This window comes from Panthera tigris, chromosome C1 (genome assembly GCF_018350195.1).
Source record: "Panthera tigris isolate Pti1 chromosome C1, P.tigris_Pti1_mat1.1, whole genome shotgun sequence".
NCBI lineage: Eukaryota > Metazoa > Chordata > Mammalia > Carnivora > Felidae > Panthera > Panthera tigris.
Genome location: NC_056667.1, coordinates 131,170,780 through 131,191,820, shown reverse-complemented (window position 1 = coordinate 131,191,820; position 21,041 = coordinate 131,170,780). Strand labels below are relative to the sequence as shown.

Genomic DNA, 21,041 nt, shown 5'->3' with positions numbered 1-21,041 from the left:
AGCCAAAATCAAGATTTGGATGCTCAACAGACTAAACCACCCAGGCAGCCTCATAATTTTATCTTCTATATCACCTATTTGTTCCTCTGATTCTTTCGTCCTTGTGGTCATTACATCGGTTTTGCATCTCAGTTATAGAATATTTTATTTTGGCCTGACTAGTTTTTTATATCTTTTATCTCTGTGGTAAGGTACCCCCTGATGTCTTCTATGCTTTTCTCAAGCCTGCATAGCATCCTTATGATAGTTGCTTTACATTCTGGACAAGGCATATTACTTTTATCTGTTTTAATTAGATCCTTGTCCATGACCTTATCTTATTCTTTCTTTTGGGATGTATTCCTCTCTTGGCATTTTATCTGGGTCTCTGTCTTCTGTGCATTGGGTAAGCCTTTTCTGTTTCCTGCTCCTGAGAGTAATGGCTTTGTAATGAAGAGGTTATATATTGTCCAGGACATGGAGCTTCAGGAACAATCTCTGGTGTATGCTGTGTGCATTCTGCTGCTGTGTTTGGCTGCTTTTTCCCCATTTGATCCTCTGAAGCATTTCTCCTTGCCTGCAGTGGGGAGTGCTTGGGCCTTGGCCAGAGTGTGGCAAGTTGTAACTAGCTGTGCTCTGGTCTGCTCTGGTCTGCTTGTTAAAAAAATACCTGATACTATTTCCACTAGAGTGGAAGTTTTGCAGAAGCCTATTGTCAGTAGACATGGTGAAAGTGGGGGATTTGTGCTGGTCTTCTGGGGGATGGGCCCAATGCTCTTGCTCTTAAGCAACTTGTGCTAGAAAAACAGCACCTGCAGAGCACAGGGGACGAGGGGCTTAATGTAAGCTGTTTAGGCCACCATTTTTGGTACTGTGCTTCTCACTGGAGTTAGTTTATGCTGAGGCGTGGGGGAGAGAAATGGCACCACCCCCCTCCATTGTCTCTAATAGCGAATTTCCCACCCTCTGCTGTCTGAGAAGTCCTCCCACAAGAACAAACAATCCCAGGCTTCTGTCAGATCACTGCCTTGACACTGTCTGTGCCCAGGCCTTCTGCCAGCCTGGCGGTGCCTTGAAAGTGTGTTCTATCCCAGGCAGATCAGTTGACATTTAAAACTAAACTTTAGAGACCTGGTGTGGTGGGGACCCACACTGGGGGAGGGTTTCACCACTCTGGGACTGATGCAGGTTTGTCCCACCAGGGCAGTCTCACCAAAGCACAAGTGGATGGATTTTGAAGTAAAGCTCAGCAAAGTGCCAGAGTCCACGTTACTCACCCTCAGCAGGTATTTCTCTACCTTTGTTGAGGTGCATTCACTGGCTCTATTGTCCCTGGAGAGGCAATGTCACCTCTCTCAGATGTGCTCCAAGAAAGAAAAATCATCTCTCCCACTGCATCCCAGGGGATCCTCAGGTTCTGCCATCTGCTACCAGTCTTTCTGTCTTCTGCCCAGGAGTACTGAGGCACCTGTCAGGCTCCACACCAGCCACACCATGGACCTCTAAAACTCCAGTCTTTGAGCCCTGCTGGTTGTAAAAATTCACAAAAATTAGCCCTTCTCATTTTCCCAATCATTGTCTTTGGGGGAAGTGTTTTCCTTGTGTGATTCCCTGGGCACTGCACTCTCTTCCTCTCGCTTCTCCCCATAAACAGTGCTCCCTTCCTTCAGCAGCATCTATGATCATTTTCTCCCCCAAATCACATCTCTACATCTCCTACCACCTAGTGTATAGCTTCTTCTCTGCCTTTAGTTGTGCATTTTGCTCTGCAGTCCTCAGATAAATTTTTTGGGTATTGATAATGATTTGTTATTTATCTAGCTGTGTTTGAGGGATGAGGCAAGTCTTGGGTCCCCTATTAGCTTTTCCTCTGTTTTTTATAGTTTCTTTCATGTTATTACATGTTATATTTGAGGTTTTTTTAAAATAGGTGGGATTATAGTTTTCTTTAAATTTGTAAGTATTTTAGGCCATTTTTTTTAAATAAATATCCCCACCATCCTGGTAGACACTAATTACCCATATATTGAGCCGAGTTGTCCTTTAGCTTCATTTATGCCTTTTTTGTCCCTTTTTCTGTTCTTTTTTCTCTGTATGTTTTATTTTCAATAAGTTGTATTATTATGCCTTCAAGTTCATTGATGTTTTCTCTCACCATTTATAATCTTCCATTAATACCAACTAGAGTATTTTTCATCTGATATATTATAGTATTCATTTCTGAAAGTTTTTTTTATGACTTAAAGATACTTTTCTGCATGTAATTACCTCCTATGCAAATTCTAACATCTGTGTCAGTTCTGGGTCACATTGATTAATTATTATTCTCATTATGAGCCATGTCTTCCTTCCTAATAATTTTGATTGGATGTCAGGCATTGCGAATTTTACTTTGTTATTTGCTGAACATTTTTTATATTCCCATAATTTTTTTTTATGTTTGTTCTCACATGCAACTGATTACTTGAAAGCAGTTTGATCCTTTTGGTTCTTACATGTATGATTGTTTGTTGGGTCTGGAACAATGTTCATTTGGGGGCTAATTATACCCAATGATTGAGGCAAGGTATTCTGGAGTACCCTATTCAAATGTTATGAATTATGGATTTTCCATTCTGGCTGGTGAGAAAAAAGTATTATTTCGGTTCCTCTATGAGCACATGAAATGTTCCCTGTCCTTTTTTTAAAGGATCCTTTCCTACGTTTTGGTCAGTTTCCTCAGATGTGTGTGTCTTATGCTGAGGACTTGAAAAGAACTGTCTGAGGATCTGTGGGGCTCTCTGTGCACCCTCTCTTCTTTGGAAGTCTTAGCTACCTTGTTCTTCATAGACAAAGCCTATCTCGTCAAGGTGTCTGATGGGATCCATCTGAGTTTTCCTTTCCTGAACTAGGGCCTAGAAATACTGTAAAGGCAGTGGCTGGAGTAAAAATAGAGCTCATGTCATTTGCTTCTCATTTCTCATGATCACTGTCTTTTAATATCTGATGTTTATTGTTTAAAAAAAAAAACAACCTCTTACACTGTTGGTGAGAATGCAAACTGATGCAGCCACTGTGGAAAACAGTATGGAGGTTCCTCAAAAAGTTAAAAATAGAACCAGTCTATCATCCAGAAATTACATTACTAGGTATATACCCAAAGGATATGAAAATAATTATTATAGAGATACATTTACCCTGATGTTTAAAGAAGCCTTATCTATAATAGCCAAATTATGGAAAAGGCCCAAGTACCCAACGACTGATGAATGGATAGAGAAGATGTGTTATATATATACATACACACAACAATGGAATATTATTCAGCCATAAAAGTGAATGAAATCTTGTCATTTGCAATGACATGAATGTAGCCAGAGTGTATTATCCTAAGCAAAATATGTTAGTCAGAAAAAGACAAATACCATATGGTTTAACTCATATGTGGAATTTAGGAAACAAAGAAAACAGATACTAAGAAAGATATAACCATATGTGTTAAGATAAAGTACATGAAAAAAAAGATAAAGTACACTGGCTGTAATTACTGCTAAACATTAAAAGATACAAACATTAAAGACACAGATTTTAGCAGTGAAAATTAAGTTCCTTGAATAAACATTTAACAGTAATTAAGCAAAAGAGTTATATTAGTAGCTAACTCTAGTTGATCAATAAAATAAAATGAAATTTTGAAAAATCTACAGCCACTAGGGGGAAAAAAGGAATGTATTTTTCTAAGTAAAAATAAAAACACAACTTTGTATCATTTTTTCCTAGAATAAATGCAAACCAGTAGTTAAAATATGAATAAATTTTTAATGCATTGATAAAATTGTACATGTACATTTTCACGTTATGATTTCACATAGACAAAATATATGTTTGCTCATTAAATGTCCACTGCCTTTTCTTCTGATAATAACCACTAAATTCTATTTTTGGGGAAAACATCTCTCTTTTTTTTTAAAAGTTTATGAATCTTGGTTCTTTCTTTATTTTTTGTAATATGAAATTTATTGTCAAACTGGTTTCCATATAACATACAGTGCTCATCCCAACAGGTGCCCTCCTCAATACCCATCACTCACCCTTCCCTCTCTCCCACCCCCCATCAACCCTTAGTTTGTTCTCAGGTTTTCAGAGTCTCTTATGTTTTGGCTCCCTCCCTCTCTAACCTTTCTTTTTTTTTTTTTTTTTTTTCCTTCCCCTCCCCCATGGTCTTCTGGTAAGTTTCTCAGGATCCACATAAAAGTGAAAACATACGGTATCTGTCTTTCTCTGACTGACTTATTTCATTTAGCGTAATACCCTCCAGTTCCATCCATGTTGCTGCAAATGGCCAGATTTCATTCTTTCTCACTGCCAAGCAGTATTCCATTGTATGTATAAACCACATCTTCTTTATCCATTCATCAGTTGATGGACATTTAGGCTCTTTCCATAATTTGACTATTGTTGAAAGCACTACTGTAAACAGTGGGGTACATGTGCCCCTATGCATCAGCAGTCCTTTATCCCTTGGGTAAATACCTAGCAGTGCTATTGCTGGGTCCTAGGGTAGTTCTATTTTTAGTTTTTTGAGGAACCACCACACTGTTTTCCAGAGTGACTGTACCAGTTTGCATTCCCACCAACCATGCAAGAGGGTTCCCGTTTCTCCACATCCTTGCCAGCATCTATAGTCTCCTGATTTGTTCATTTTAGCCACTCTGACTGGCGTGAGGTGGTATCTGAGTGTGGTTTTGATTTGTATTTCCCTGATGAGGAGCGACGTTGAGCATCTTTTCATGTGCCTTTTGGCCATCTGGATGTCTTTAGAGAAGTGTCTATTCATGTTTTCTGCCCATTTCTTCACAGGATTATTTGTTGTGGTTGCTTTTAGTTTTGTTGATTGTTTCCTTTGCAGTGCAGAAGCTTTTTATCTTGATGAGGTCCCAATATTTCATTTTGCTTTTAATTCCCTTGCCTTTGGAGATGTGTCAAGTAAGAAATTGCTGAGGTTGAGGTCAGAGCATTTTTTTTCCCTGCTTTCTCCTCTAGGGATTTGATGGTTTCCTGTCTCATATTCAGGTCCTTTATCCAATTTGACTTTATTTTTGTGAATGGTGTCAGAAAGTGGTCTAGTTTCATGCTTCTGCATGTTGGTGTCCAATTCTCCCAGCACCATTTGTTAAAGAGGCTGTCTTTTTTCCATTGGATATTTTTTCCTGCTTTGTCAAACATTAGTTGGCCATACTTTTGTGGGTCTAGTTCTAGGGTTTCTATTTTATTCCATTGGTTTATGTGTCTGTTTTTGTGCCAATACCATGCTGTCTTGATGATTACAGCTTTGTAGTAGAGGCTAAAGTCTGGAATTGTGATGCCTCCTGCTTTGGTCTTCTTCTTCAAAATTACTTTGGTTATTCTGGGCATTTTGTCGTTACATACAAATTTTAGGATTGTTTATTCTAGCTTCGAGAAGAATGCTGGTGCAATTTTGATTGGGATTGCATTGAATGTGTAGATAAATTTGGGTAGTATTCACATTTCAACAATATTTATTCTTCCAATCCATGAGCATGGAATGTTTTTCTATTTCTTTATATCTTCTTCAATTTCCTTCATAGCTTTCTATAGTTTTGCGCATACAGATCTTTTACATCTTTGGTTAGGTTTATTCCTAGGCATTTTATGCTTCTTGGTGCAATTGTGAATGGGATCAGTTTCTTTATTTGTCTTTCTGTTGCTTCATTATTAGTGTATAAGAATGCAACTGATTTTGTATCCTCCAACTTTGCTGAATTCATGTATCAGTTCTAGCAGACTTTTGGTGGAGTCTTTCCAGTTTTCCATGTATAATATCATGTCATCTGCAAAAAGTGAAAGCTTGACTTCATCTTTGCCAATTTTGATGCCTTTGATTTCCTTTTGTTGTCTGATTACTGATGCTAGAACTTCCAACACTATGTTAAACAACAGCGGTGAGAGTGGACATCCCTGTCGTGTTCCTGATCTCAGGGGGAAAGCTCTCAGTTTTCGCCATTGAGAATGATATTAGCTGTGGGCTTTTCATAAATGGACTTTATCATGTTTAAGTATGTTCCTTCTATCCCAACTTTCTCAAGGGTTTTTATTAAGAAAGGATGCTGAATTTTGTCAAATGCTTTTTCTGCATAGATTGACAGGACCATATGATTCTTATCTTTTCTTTTATTAGTGTCATGTATCACATTTATTGATTTGTGAATGTTGAACCAGCCCTGCATTCCAGGAATGAATCCCAGTTGATCATGGTGAATAATTCTTTTTATATGCTGTTGAATTCGATTTGCTAGTATCTTATTGAGAATTTTTGCATCCATATTCATCAGGGATATTGTCCTATAGTTCTCTCTCTCTTTTTTTTTTTTTTTTTCTCTTTTTTGCTGGGTGTCTGTCTGGTTTAGGAATCAAAGTAATGCTGGCTTCATAGAATGAGTCTCGATGTTTTCCTTCCCTTTCTATTTTTTGGAACAGCTTGAGAAGGATAGGTATTATCTCTGCTTTAAATGTCTGGTAGAATTCCCTTGGGAAACCATGTGGTCCTGGATTCTTATTTGTTGGGAGATTTTCAATAACTGATTTAATTTCTTAGCTGGTTATGGGTCTGTACAAGTTTTCTATTTGTTCCTGTTTGAGTTCTGGAAGTGTTTGGGTGCTTAGGAATTTGTCCATTCCTTCCAGATTGTCCAGTTTGTTAGCATATAATTTTTCATAGTATTCCCTGATTACTGCTTGTATTTCTGAGGGATTGGTTTTAATAGTTCCATTTTCATTCATGATTTTATCTATTTGGGTCATCCCCCTTTTCTTTAAAAAAATTTTTTTTAACGTTTCTTTATTTTTGAGACAGAGAGAGACAGAGCATGACCAGGGGAGGGTCAGAGAGAGAGGGAGGCACAGAATCCAAAATAGGCTCCAGGCTCCGAGCTGTCAGCACAGAGCCCGACACGGGGCTCGAACTCACGGACTGTGAGATCATGACCTGAGCCGAAGTCAGACGCCCAACCGACTGACCCACTCACGCACCCCTTGTCATTCCCCTTTTGTTTTTGAGAAGCCTGGCTAGAGGTTTATCAATTTTGTTCATTTTTTCAAAAAAAACAACTCTTGGTTCATTGATCTGCTGTACAGTTTTTTTAGATTCTATATTGTTTATTTCTGAGCCCAGGAAGATGGCAGCAGAGGAGGGCGCTGGTCTCACTGCATCCTGCTGATCACTTAGATTCCACCCACATCTGCCTAAATAACCCAGAAAATTGCCAGAAGACTAGCAGAACATACTCTCCAGAGCCAAGCGTAGAAATATCTCTATACAATATAGATTTGGGTGGAAATGACATTAACCTCATTTTCTCCAGAATTTACTTGGTTAACTCTAACACAATGTAATCATAATATTCCAATATTCTAACTATAATGATTTAGGCAAAGGTTTTATTCAATTTAGGTCAATGGTTATAAAGTCTTATTTAGAAAAAAATATTATTAGCTAATGCTTTTGTGCGATAGGAATTCTTCCAAGAGGTTTGACTATGTTAACTAATCATTCAAAAATCCTGGTTGTAGAGATTGGCCTTTTATAGATGAAGAAGTTATGACATTTTTCAGAGCACCTGGCTAGCTCAATCAGAAGAGCACCCAACTGTTGTTCTCAGGGTCATGAGTTCGAGCCCCACATTGGATGTAGAGATAAGGAAAACTAAATAACTAAATAAACATAAAAAAAGAAGTTATGACACGTTAGATATTATGAAGCTAAACTCGTAATTGGTCAAACTGAGGCCTGTAGCCAGGCAAATCTGACTCAGTACTGTGATAATCTCAAAAACTTTGTAATACTGGAACAGTTGGGAGAAGATAGCTCTCTTCTCTCTGGATGTGGAAGCTAAGGTAAAACCCTGGAGCTTCCAGGAGCCAAGATTTAGAATCTGAGACTGAAGTCAATACAGAGGAAAAGAGAAGTCGAGAAAAGGATAGTGGACCCTAGGTTCTTCCCAATGATACAATGCGAGCTTCCGTGTTCAGTTGTACAACACCGATCTCTGGAATTTCAGTTAGTGAGCCAATAAATTTTCCATCATTTTATTTATACCATCCTATTCCACCAGTTTAAATTGGGGTTCTGCACTTGAAACTGGAGTTTTGACAAGCACACCAAATAAAATTTCCCCTCAATTCTAGAAAGCCCGTGTTTCATTATTGGATTATCTCTGGTGAGCCACTCATGTGCACAGTAGTTAAACCTAAATTCCTCTTGTGTCCTGGTATTTGGTCTGTATCTTCTTACTCTTATGTTACTTATACCACCAGCAAATATTCCCCTGTGAGTATCAAAGCCAACTTTTCAACTATGCGGGACACAACTGACCTCATTTTTTTAAAAATATCTGGGAGATAGGTGTTCTGCTTGGTCTTATAAAGTGAGCTTTTCATCTTCTTGCTTCCTGACCAGCTATAAGCCTAACACTTTATGAGACATGAAAAAGCTTTATTTTCTCTACATAAACTACTACTCAGTAAAGAAAATGAGAGCAATCTTAATGAGTGCATGAATAGAATTTAGTTTTTTTTTTTATTGAAAGATTTTAAAATACAGAATAAACTTGAAAACATCATTAAAATCACATATCCCAAAAGAAGGATTGGTTTCAGTGACCTGGGTATTTGTTGTCAGTTTTAAGATCCAAAGTGATATTCAAAAATTTTAATGGTATCTAGGTTGATCCGTAATTTATTAGGACTTATTGGTAGCACCCATCAGGAACACAAAGGCTCCATTCTTTGTGTAGTTGAATATGCAAATAGTATTTGTATATGTATTGCATGTGTGTGTATGTGGGTTTTTGAGAATTATTTCTAGGTACTGTATCTTATAAATTTGTAAAAATCCATTTAACATAAAGTAACAGATGTGAAACAGTTATTATAGCAATATGTATCTAGTAAAATATCCATTTGGATATTTTCCTGGCATAGTATTTAAAAGCCTAAGTTCAGAACTTGCAACTTGGGTTCAAATCTCAACATTGTTCCTTATTGGTTGTTGCTGCATAAGATATTTTTATGTGTACCATATATATTTTTTTTAAGTTGGAGGACCAAGACATTTAGCCTTTTCTTTTTTTCTTTTTTTACTTCAATAAATCATTCAATATTAAGTCAGGCAGTTCCTGGAAGCCCTTGCATCTTGCCTGCAAGAAGCACAACTTCGAATCTTATCAAGGGATCAGAAATTCTGGTAAGCTGGTTGGTTCTTCTAAGTCCAGGAAGTGCCATGTTCTCTGGCCGGTATTCCAGGAATGATGATGACATATATGCAGCAGTTCTGAGAACCTACAGAGATGTGGGCACTTTTCTCCCATCTATAACTAACATATAACCTAATTTCCTAATGCTAAGTCTATTAGGCTGATGTGCCTTAGACCTTTTGCTTGAGTCTTTTTAAAACTGAATTTGACAAAGTTTTTAAAATTGTAACAGTGGGGAAGATATTCTATGACAGAGAAATTGACAGGGTTATCCAATAAGTCTCATTTCATATGGTTTTAAAGCTGGCCTAATTTAATATTCATAGTAGATTATTCTTTAAAAACAATGAAAAAGTGCTAATTTTGTTAGCATCATTATTTAGACATTTTGTAGTATCTCATAATTCAATATTTTCTGCTTTCAGCTGGAAGCAAAAATGTATCCATAGAATTGAATACCAGCTATAAATGCAGTTTGCATTTTATTTTTGTTTATAGATATTTATGAACTCGTCCATCATTGTGCCATGTACATCTTTAATTTTTCTTTTTAAAAATTTCTTTATTTATTGAGAGAGAGAGAGAGAGATTGACACAGAGGGAGAGAGACAATCCCCAGCAGGCTCCTCACTGAGCCCCAATGTGTTACTCGAACGCATGAATGTGTGAGATCATGCCCTGAGTGAAAATCAAGAGTACAACTCTTAATCAACTGAACTATCCAGGCACCCCTTCTTTAATGTATCTTTGATAGAGGTTCTGCCTACTCTGAAATTCCCACTCAAGTTTGTGGTTTAAGCTATATATCTTCTCCTTACCTAACTGGCAGTTTCAGGGCATTAAGAAATTATATAGATGATTATTTTGGTAGATATCTGCAAACAAATGCATTTTTCTTAACTAATTTACCATCAGATCAGGTATGTTTTTGCTCATCATTTTATTTCAAATACCCCACTATGTGTATTGTGTGACACAAAGTTAAAACTCATTAAATTGTTTTGAATAAATGAATGATATTAGATACACATTAAAATGGAAAGGGAAATATAATTTAAAATCCCATGCCTTTAAAAAAGTGAAGCTCTCTTTCATAGATGGGGAATTGAGGATAGGGAAGAGTTTCTTTTGTGCAGATTAATTTCTACTTTGTTGAAATTCATTATTACTATGCAATTTAGGAATCTAAGACATTTATATGCAAGCTTTGAAACAGTAGTATTAATGAAAGGAAACAGTGAAGATTCAAAATCAGTACAATCAAAATTTGTCAAATTCCTTAAGGACATACATTTTTACCTATAACCTATTTTATTCTACGTTCTAGTTAAAACTCTTCTACATTCTCAGCAATAACCCCTGCACACAGACACACTGTAAATTGGCAAAATATCTAACCATACACATGGAGCTTTGTAGAAACTTAAATATCTAGTGTATGTTATTTTTTTATATTTCATAAAAGCACCTTAATGTCTTCTAAATGAATTTTTTGTGAGGCTTTCTAGTTTCATTTGATCTTTATTAGTAATAATTAATATAATCCAGTCTCCATTATCTGCACGTGTTGTACACAGTAGTAATGAATCATGCAAAGTGTAATTCAGAAATAATTTTTATTTGTATGTGGGAAGTATTATGTGATGTTTTGGAGTAAATTTCCCTCCTTAATTATATTTTGCTTAAGGTAATTAGTTTGCACTCCCTGAGCACACGTCAATTGATAGTGGGGGAAATAGAGCCCTGACGTATTCTGGGAAAACGTTTTTAAATATTGCAGCTGAACAACATGCAGACACTCAGTACTTGTATATAACCTGGGAAAAGTCCAAGGAGGCTAGTACCGTCTGGAGGGTTATTCTGTCTTGGTGATCAAATCATATTCCTCAAAAATAGCTGCATACATCTCTAATTTAACTCGGTCAATCTGTTCTCACCATGCCAATTTTATAAAGGAGATCCAGTAAACTAGATAGCTTAATGGACAGAACTCAAGACCAAATGGACATTCAGTTTATTGTTAGTTCTATTAGGTCTGCTTGTCTCTCTCTGTGTGTATAGATGATTACTTAAAATGTTATTTCATTTTTTCCCTATAACAGTATATTCTTGTTTGTTTGTTTGTTTGTTTGTTGTTTCAGTACTTTGAGTCATAGCTAAAAAGTCACACTTCCAGAGACATTGTATAGAAAATCATTGCTGGAGCACTCTTGGTGCTCATAATTCATTATAGTTTAGACAATAGAAGGAAATAAATTCTAAGGACAACTGTACTACACAGACAAAATGAAATTTTATTCTACAGTGTTTCTAGGTAGCAAATGTTTCTATGCTGTGTGCTAAAAAGTACGTATTTTCATTACATTTTTAAAGGACTTGGTTGGATCATATTAATAAGAGGAATGAGAGGTTTATACTAAATGTGAATCTTTGTACATATCCTTTTTCTACTAACCTCTCCCTTCAGAGAATCTCTCTTTCTCTCTTCCCAATGCACGCGCGCGCGCACACACACACACACACACACACACACGTGCACACACACACACACCTTTTTACATTAGGCAAGTATTTGAAATCTAACCTTCAGTTTCTTTAATTTTGAGTATTAAAAAACATATTGATTGTAGCTAGTGATAATATTTCTGTTTTAATGTTAAAATTTCTAATCTTACCCTTGATACACTGATGGGGCAACACATATACCTGGGATTTATGGAGTGTGGTTTCTTTAACTATAGTTTACATGAATGTTAATAACCCATGCAGCAAAGACATAATAGTAAATGAAATGCAATAATATAGACTATGAATACTAATGCATGCACCAGAGACCCTGGCCCATGATAGATCTATAATAATGTTTCTCTTTATCTTGCTGGGTTTTTTTATTGGTGATTGTCAATACGTTGACTCCTATTTTCCTCAAGGTAAATAGTGATCTGTACTTTACTTATTCCTGTTTGCAATGCACTGTATACTTTATTTAGAAAACTTTTTTCTTCTCTTCGAGTTAATAAATTTAAGCTGGGCCTACTAAATCCTCTAAGGGACAGATAAGAATCCAAAGAAGGGTCTATATTTAATATGAGCTTGGAAGAACTACTGTAGATTAATCAGGTATTGCACCATTGGAAGAGGGATGTTACTGGTAGGGAATGCTAAATGCAGATGCACAGAAAGGACAGAGAGATTGGGTGGTGGAGTCTTATCTAGAGAGAGAAAGAGAGGGAGAGATGAAGGGAAGAAAAGGAAAAAGATAATTTGAAGAAACTTCAAGTAGTTAAATATGGTCTGAGCATAGCACTCAATGGGGGAACTGGCAAGAAAAAACATACTACATAGGAAACCAGGGCTCAACTAGCAGATGGTTTTCTATGCCAGGTAAAGATATTCATCGGGTTTTGTGGGACATGCCATCAAAGACTTTGATGAGAAGTTACAGAGTGAGATTTCATTTTAAAAGATGATTCTGATGGAACATAAAGAATGGTTTATATTAGTAAAACTTGAAGTAGGGAGACCTGGCTGAAATCTGTGGCTGCATTCCAACTGAGGTAGATTAGGGAGGTCAATGTACATGAGGAGAGGAGGATAATTTAAATGTATTAAGGCAGTAGAACTATGGGTGTACAGGGAAAGGGATAAAATGGTGACTTTCTTGTTTCTTGTCTGGGTGATTCAGTGGATTCAGGTGCAAACACTGAAATAGGAATGACAGAGTAGAAGATTTGAATGTTTCTCTCTGGTGTGTGTGTGTGTCGGGGGGTGGTTTTCTGTGTGTTTGGGAAGACATTATGCATTCCGTTATAAATCATTGAGCTTGAGATACCGGAGACGTCTAACTGGAATTGCATAGTAGGAGTTAGGAATATGCCTAATTAGGAATATGCAACTGGATTTTAGAAAATATATCTGAATTTCAGGTTTTAAATACAGAGTTGCCATCAGTAGTTGGAGCCACTGGGGACTGGTAAAATCATCCATCTATCCATTCACTAACTACTAATGCAACACATATAAAAAGGACATATTGCATGCCTGGTGTGGGAAATAATAAGTGAAGTCAGTGAATAATAAGTTATCAATGGTTTTGGAGTGAGTATTTGCAGAGAAAGAAAAAGTGTAACTGAGCATTTATGGGGTATTTATTATGAACCAGAAAAGTCAAAATGATTGCTTTTTTTCATCTTCAAAATAATCTTATGCGGTAGATACTACTCTCATTTTACAGAAAAAGAAATAGAGGAGGTGAATAGTTGAAAAAATTAGCTAACATTACACATCTAATAAGTCTCCAGATCTTATTGTACTTTGAATGTTGTTTGAATTTTCTTATTAGAATATTTCCTTAACAGAATTTTTTACAGGAGAGAAAATTAAGACAGATGATACCAATATATCAAAAGACATACAGTATTGTGAGAAAAGACATATTACAGGTAGCTATAAAAACTACTATGATTAAATTTGGGAATAACATGAAAGAGATTCTGGAGAGAATAATTTGAAATATGGATTATCTATCTCAGGAGCCTTTCCTGTGGCACCAGGGACCTTCAAGAATCACTTTATTCTGGGTAGACATTCTGTCATGTTCAAAGTTAGATGGAAATTAAAGCAATAATAGAAAAAACAAGTAACTTAAGTTACAAAATTCATGTTGCTGAAAAATTTTATTACTGTAAAACACATCAGGGTGTATTTTCCCACAGGACATGTGGAATGATTTTTGTTACCCAACATGGAATCATTATTGATCGATTGATTGGAAGTCACTGGCCCTGTTGTTGTTGTTGTTGTTGATGTTGTTGTTGTTTTAATTATTGAAGTATACTTGACATAGAATGTTATATTAATATAACAAGGTGATTAGACAGTTCATCACTTAATGCGCACCATAATGAGTGTTGTCATCATTCGCCACCATACAACGTTACTACACTATTATTGACTATACTCTGTGCTGTACATTTTATCTCTATGACTTATTTATCTTATACCTGGAAGTTTGTACCTTTTAATACCCTTTCCCCAACCCACCTCCTCTCTGGCAACCACCATTTCTCTATATTTGAGAGTCTACTTGTTTTTCAGTTATTTTGTTTGTTCATTTGTTTTTCTTTAGATTCCACATATAAGTGAAATTATATGGTATTTGTCCTTCTCTGACATATTACACTTAGCATAACATCCTCTAGGTCCATCCATATTGTCACAAATGGCAAGGTTTCATTTACTTTTATCTCTGAGTAATATTTTATTATGTAGACATGCACACACATAAACACACCATATCTTCTTTATTCATTCACCTATTGATGGAATTATGTTGGTTCCATATCTTGGTGATTGTAAATAATGGTGCAACAAACAGCATATATCTTTTTGAATTAGACACATAGATCAATAAAATAGACACATAGATCAACAGAATAGACACATAGATCAACAGAATAGAGAATTTTCATTTTCTTTGTGTAAATACTCAGTAGTGTGATTACTGGATCATATGATATTTCTATTTTCATTTTTTGAGTAACGCCCATACTGTTTTCCACAGTGACTGCACCAATTTACATTCCTGCCAACAGTGCACAAGGGTTCCCCTTTCACCACATCCTATCCAATACTTGTTATTTCTTGTCCCTTTGATTTTAGCCATTCTGACAGGTGTGAGGTGATATCTCATTGTAATTTTGACTTGCATTATCCTAATGATTAGTGATATTGAGCATTTTTGTTGTGTTGGCTGTCTGTATGTCTTGTTTTGAAAAAGTTTACTCAGGTTCTCTGCCCATTTTTTCTCTGATTATTATTATTATTATTTTTGGGTGGTGTTGGGTTCTATAAGTTCTTTGTATATTTTGGATATTAATCTTTTATTGGATATATCATTTGTACATATATTCTCCCAATCAATATGTTGCCTTTTTGTTTTATTGATGGTGCCTTGGCTGTGCAAAAGCTTTTTATTTTGATACCATTCCAATAGTTTATTTTTTGTTTTTGTTCCCCTTGCCTGAGGAGAAAAATCTATAAATATGTTGCTAAGGCTAGTGTCCAAGAGATTACTGCCTGTTTTGTTTTGCTTTTTAGGAGTTTTGTGGTTTGAGGTTTCACATTTAGGTCTCTCAATCCATTTTGAGCTTTTGTGTATTGTGTAAAAAAGTGGTGCAGTTTCAGTCTTTTGCATGTAGCTATTCAGTTTTCTCAACAATATTTATTGAAAAGACTGTATTTTTCTCATTGGATATTCTTCCCTCTTTTATCATAGATTAATTGACCATATAAGCATGGATTTATTTCTGGGCTCTCTATACTATTGATCTGTGTGTCTGTTTATTTGGGTTTTTTTGGTGTTTGTTTTTTGTGCAGTGCCATACTCTTTTGATTTCCACAGCTTTGTAGTATATCTTGAAACCTGGGATTGTGATACCTCCAATTTTGTTCTTTCTCAAGATTGCTTTGGCTATTTGATGTCCTTTGTGGTATCATATAAATTTGAGGATTATTTGTTGTAGGTCTGTGAAAAATACTATTACTTATTTGATAGGGTTTGCATTGAATCTGGAGATTGCTTATTAATTCTTCCAATCCATGAGCATGGTACCTCTTTCCATTTATTTGTATCATCATCTTCTTTTTTTTTTTTAATGTTTATTTATTTATTTATTTATTTGTTTGTTTATTTGAGCAAGAGAGAGAGAGAGAGTGAGAGAGAGAGAGAGCGAGCACACAAGCAGGGGGAATGGCAAAGAGAGAGGGAGACACAGAATCCAAAGCATGCTCCAGGCTCTGAGCTGTCAGCAGAGAGCCCAGTGCAGGGCTCAAACCCACAAACCATGAGATCATGACCTGAGCCTAAGTTGGACACTTAACTGACTGGACCCCCTCCCCAGGTGCCCCAATTGTTTGTATCATCATAAAAATTTCTTTTTTCATCAATGTCTTAGAGTTTTCAGAGTACAAGTCTTTCATTTCCTTGATTAATTTTATTCCTGGGCATTTTATTATTTTTGGTGCAATTGTAAATAGAATTGTTTTCTTAATTTCTCTTCCTGCTGCTTCATTATTAATATATAGAAACACAACAGATTTCTGTACATAAATTTTATATCTTGTAGTTTACTGAATTTATTAGTTCTAATAGTTTTATCAGTGGAATCTTGACGGTTTTCTATATATAATATCATGTCATCTGCAAATAGTGACACTTTTACTTCTTCCTTACCGATTTGGATGCCTTTTATCTAAAGTTAATTTATTCTAATTCCAGTGATATGTTGAATGAAAGTGGTAAGTGTGGACATCTTTTCTTGGTCCTGACCTCAGGGAAAAACTCTCACTTTTTCCCTATTAAGGATGAGTTTAGCTGTGGGTTTTTCATATATGGCCTTTATTATGTTGAGGTGTGTTCCCTCTAAGCCCACTTTGTTGGAAGTCTTTATCAGGAACAGATGTTGTATTTTTCAATATTTTTTTTGCATCTATTGATGATTTTTACTTTTCCTCTTACTAAATATATGTATCATATTGATTTAAAATAATTTTTTATTATGTAAGAACAACGCCTTCTACTTTCATAGTATATTTATATTTTCAGTGTTTCCAGAATTTTTAAAATATATAAAAGACTATGACCTTTGTATACTTGTATATTTTAAATAACTTACCATTCATCAAACGAAAACAACAGATTTACAAGCACTGAATATGGATTACCTCATTAATCTAATAATTTGTTTTATTAATACCTTGGTATACACATTTCACAAAAGTGCAACTCTGTTGGATAATTTCCTAGAACTTGGAACAGTGGGATAAAATTTACTCACCTTTTAGATTTAATATACATTTCTAAATATTTCTGTATAGAGTTTGGAACAGTTAACTTTACAAACATTGCATGGATGTGTTTACCTATACTCATGTTGGATCTCTGTGTTAACAACGTTTAGTTGTTAGTAGTCTGCTAAGTGTAAAAGTATTTAAGTATAATTTTAACTTTCATTTCTCTCATGATAAAAGGTCAGCAACCTTTCATAGGTTTAACAATCACTGGTATTTGCCCATTTTTCTATTGTTTTTAAAAATTTGTTCTATTAATATGTTAAAGAAATAGTATTTGCTATATGAGTTGTAAATGTATACCAGGTTTGGCTGTATTAATTGTGATTCTTTTTTCCTCATAATTTTTTTTTAGTTTTTAAATTTATTTTAAAAATTTATGGTCATTCTAGTTGCTTTCAAAATAAAAATGAAACATCTCCATGACAATGTTATTATTTTTAAAATTATTCCATATTTTTCTAATACTTTAATGTCTCATTTTGTAGGATTAAATTCTATATCTATTTCTTTTAATTACTATATTCAAAATTAATTTTAACAACTTATGAGGTCTAGTGCATAATAATTCTGTCATCTTTTCTAGAAATATTTATAGAATTTATTTGTTGATTATATCCTGTTTATTTAACTATATGAACCTTGTTTTGTTTTTTTGAAAGAAAACTTTTTATTACATTTATGTACAGAAAATCCAGTCACATACACTTAGCCCAGTTTGGTGGCCAGGTCTTTAGCTGTTGTCTTTTCCAACTTGGCAATGTGAGCCACCGACTTTGGACCCAGGTCATTGCCTCCCCAGTGACAGCAGGTCTCATCATATCTGTCCTTGTAATTGGTCCTGATTGCTTCTACCAGCTAGCCAGAGCTCCTTTGTCTTCTGAGTTAAATACTATAAAGGTGACTGTGGTATAGGTCTTCTTGGGGACTAGGTGCCCCACCTGGCCTTGTTCTTGATAATGTAGTAGGGAATCCCTATCTTTCGCTTTAGGGCAGGCAGGAAGACAACCAGTTTGGGATCCACATCATGTGCAGTCCCTACCAGTTGAACCTCCTTGTTTTCCACCAAGGTGGTAACAGTATTAACTGCAGCCCAAAGGACAGGTGCCTTCCTAGTAGGGACATCCCCTTTGCTGGCAGCTTTCTTCTCAGCCCAGGTCCAACAGTCTCTGCTTCTCTTGCTTTGTCTCTGGTCTGTATTTGTGAGCCAGCTTAAGTAGTTGAGTAGCTGTTTGGTGGTCCAAGATCTCGGTGACCTGATTAAACATGGAAGACACTCGTAGATAGTTTTTAGACCTTTGTCGCTGCAGCCAGATGTAGTGGGTCATTTGACAAAGTGTGTAAGGTCCCTTTTATGCTGAATGTAGTCTCCACTGCCAAAATTCTTGCACCTTTTCTCAAATAGGGGATTGACCACCTTCTTGGCCTCCTGCTTCTTGTCAACACCAGGAACCAAGGCCACCTTCTTCCCTTTAGTCTTCTTTGTTTTGGGCATCTTGGATGGCTAGAGGAGAGAGAAAGCAACCATATGAACTTCATAAGTAGCTTTTTCCCACTTTAAAAACATTTTATCATTTTCCTGTTAGTATATTGTAAATTTTCTAACTCTTTGTTATTTGTATATTGGAAGGATTTTCCCTTTACTAGGTTAACCTTATGCCTGCTTATTTATTGAATTCTCTTCTTATGTATAATACTTTTTAGTTGAGTCTCTTGGGTTGTCTAGATATAAAATAAAACTGAAAATAATTATAAATTTCCAGATTTATATCCAGTGTTATGCCTATTATTTTGTTCCCTTTTTAAATTGCATTAGTGTTTAGCCCCAGAAAAATGTTAAATATCAGTAATAATAATAGATATCTTTTATCTTTAATTTGAATGTTTCCATTGTACTTCTGTGAGTATAGTCCTCATATTAAGTTTTAATATCTTTCTTTACACGTTTTTCCTTTGAAAAGTAAACTTTTCAAAAGATCTTTATAATTTCTTAGTTATCTATTTGTCATTCTGAACTTAAAATCTTCAATCAAATCCACTTGGGGATCTTTATTAGAGTTGCAGTAAGTATGTTTATTAATTTGTAATACCTTTTACTTTGTGACAGTAATACATTGTTTTTCTTCCTGTGATTATTTTTCCATTTATTCAGGGATTATGTAAAGCTATTCATTGAAACTGTGGTGTGTGTGTGTGTGGCTTGCTTTGTTTTTATCTCTTCTTTTTTACAGTTGAGGTACCATTTTGTATGAGACATTTTTATTTTCATTTACACTCTAGTTAAGTTAATATGTAGGAAAAGTATAGACTTTGTAAATTTATCATATTCTTGGGCATCTTACTGAATTATCTGTTAATTCAAGCATCTTTTCATAGTTGCATGTAAACATTTTTATGTCTTCTTTTTCAATATAGATACTTTTAGGCATTTACTGAAGTAATTAGAAATAATAAAGCATTGTTATTTTTGTAGTGATAACAGGTACCCTTAATTCCGGATTTTAATAGAAGCAGATTTTATTCATCACTATATAATGTTGTTTATTGTATTTTCTTAAAGCATCTGTATTATGTTTAGATAATTTGCTTGTAGTCCTGTTTTGCTTCATATTTTTTTTTCTGTCAAATAGCTGCTGTGTATGTGCAATGAATGAAACAAGTAACAATTTCTTGCCTTATGAACTTTATATTCCAAAAAGAGAGGATGCAGGTAATGATAATGATAGTGATAATGAAATAACAACCCCAAAACAATTACAGCAGCAGCAGCAGCAAGAAAACTAATTATGTAATGTAATATATACATATATATGATAATATACATGTATATGAAGCATGTAATAATTTTTGTTTGAAGGAGTATTGTGGGTTTAAGTAAGTCCCTCAATGACAAAGTGATCTCTTTGTTAATACCTTAAGGAAAAGAAGGAGCTAGTAATGCAGCTATGAAGAACAGTCAAGACAGAAGAGTAAATGCTAAGGTTATGAAAATAGAAGAAACTTGGCATGTTTAAGGAATAGCATGGGAGAATATTATGGCTAGAGCTGAGTCAATGAGGGAGAGAAAGAATGAAATCAGAAACATAAATTTGGGGAACAGATTACGTATAGTCTGAATAGAATGACATCAAGAGAGGTTGAATCAGAGGAGAGAAATTGTTGACAAAAATTCAAATAGCTATTTTGTGGAGTTCTGCCATAATAGGGAAGAAAAAGAAAGAGAAAAATGGTAGCTGGAAAAAAAAATGGAGTAAAGAGAAATTATTTTTTTTTAAGGTGAAGAAATCATGGTACATGTATACATCATTGGGAAAGATCCTGTGAAGGCTGATAATGTGGTGATAAAGTCACCTTGGAAGTCCTGCTGGAGCAATGTCTATGAGCAGACCAGAAGCTAGGGGTTCTAGTGCACAATGGAAGAGTTGTATCCTACCAGTGATAGGTAGTTGAAGCACGATACCACAAGAAAAGTGTACAGACACTGGTAGGTGAGTAGATCTGGTGGTGGTGGAAATCCACTTCGTATTGCATAGGAAGCTGGGACCAAGTATAGGAAAGTGAAGCAATAGCTGTTTGAGACAGAGGAGTATCAAAAAGAAATCTAAGATAGTATATCTCAAATTATCTGTGGTGAAGGACCAGATTCTTTTTGTTTCTTTTGCTTCCTAATATGTGGTGGGATACATTTGAAATTGTAACAAAAAGTATTCAAAAAGTTAAAATGTAAACAGTCATAAAATATAAATCCAATTTAAAAAAATATTCATCAGACATAAAATGAGTATGTCAAATTATAACTGAACCAATGTAAGTTCACTTCTTGGTAAGTCAGACACTGCACTAGGTTGATTCGCCACACAAAACTTTATTTTCAGCGAATAAAGAGATCACGGGAGTGGTTTCCAAAGCTGACTCATCAAGCAAGGGGATCCTTTTGTTGAGGGGTGGGATGAATATTTA

The 21,041-nt window shown here is 35.3% G+C and overlaps 1 protein-coding gene and 1 pseudogene across 1 annotated transcript in view; one reads left to right on the top strand and one right to left on the bottom strand.

Annotated features, from left to right (window-relative positions):
* Positions 1-21,041, top strand: part of LRP1B (LDL receptor related protein 1B) — a 1,866,249-nt gene that overhangs the window by 990,755 nt on the left and 854,453 nt on the right. The gene's annotated exons all lie outside the window — the stretch shown is intronic.
* On the bottom strand, positions 17,790-18,576 carry LOC102953529 (annotated as a pseudogene).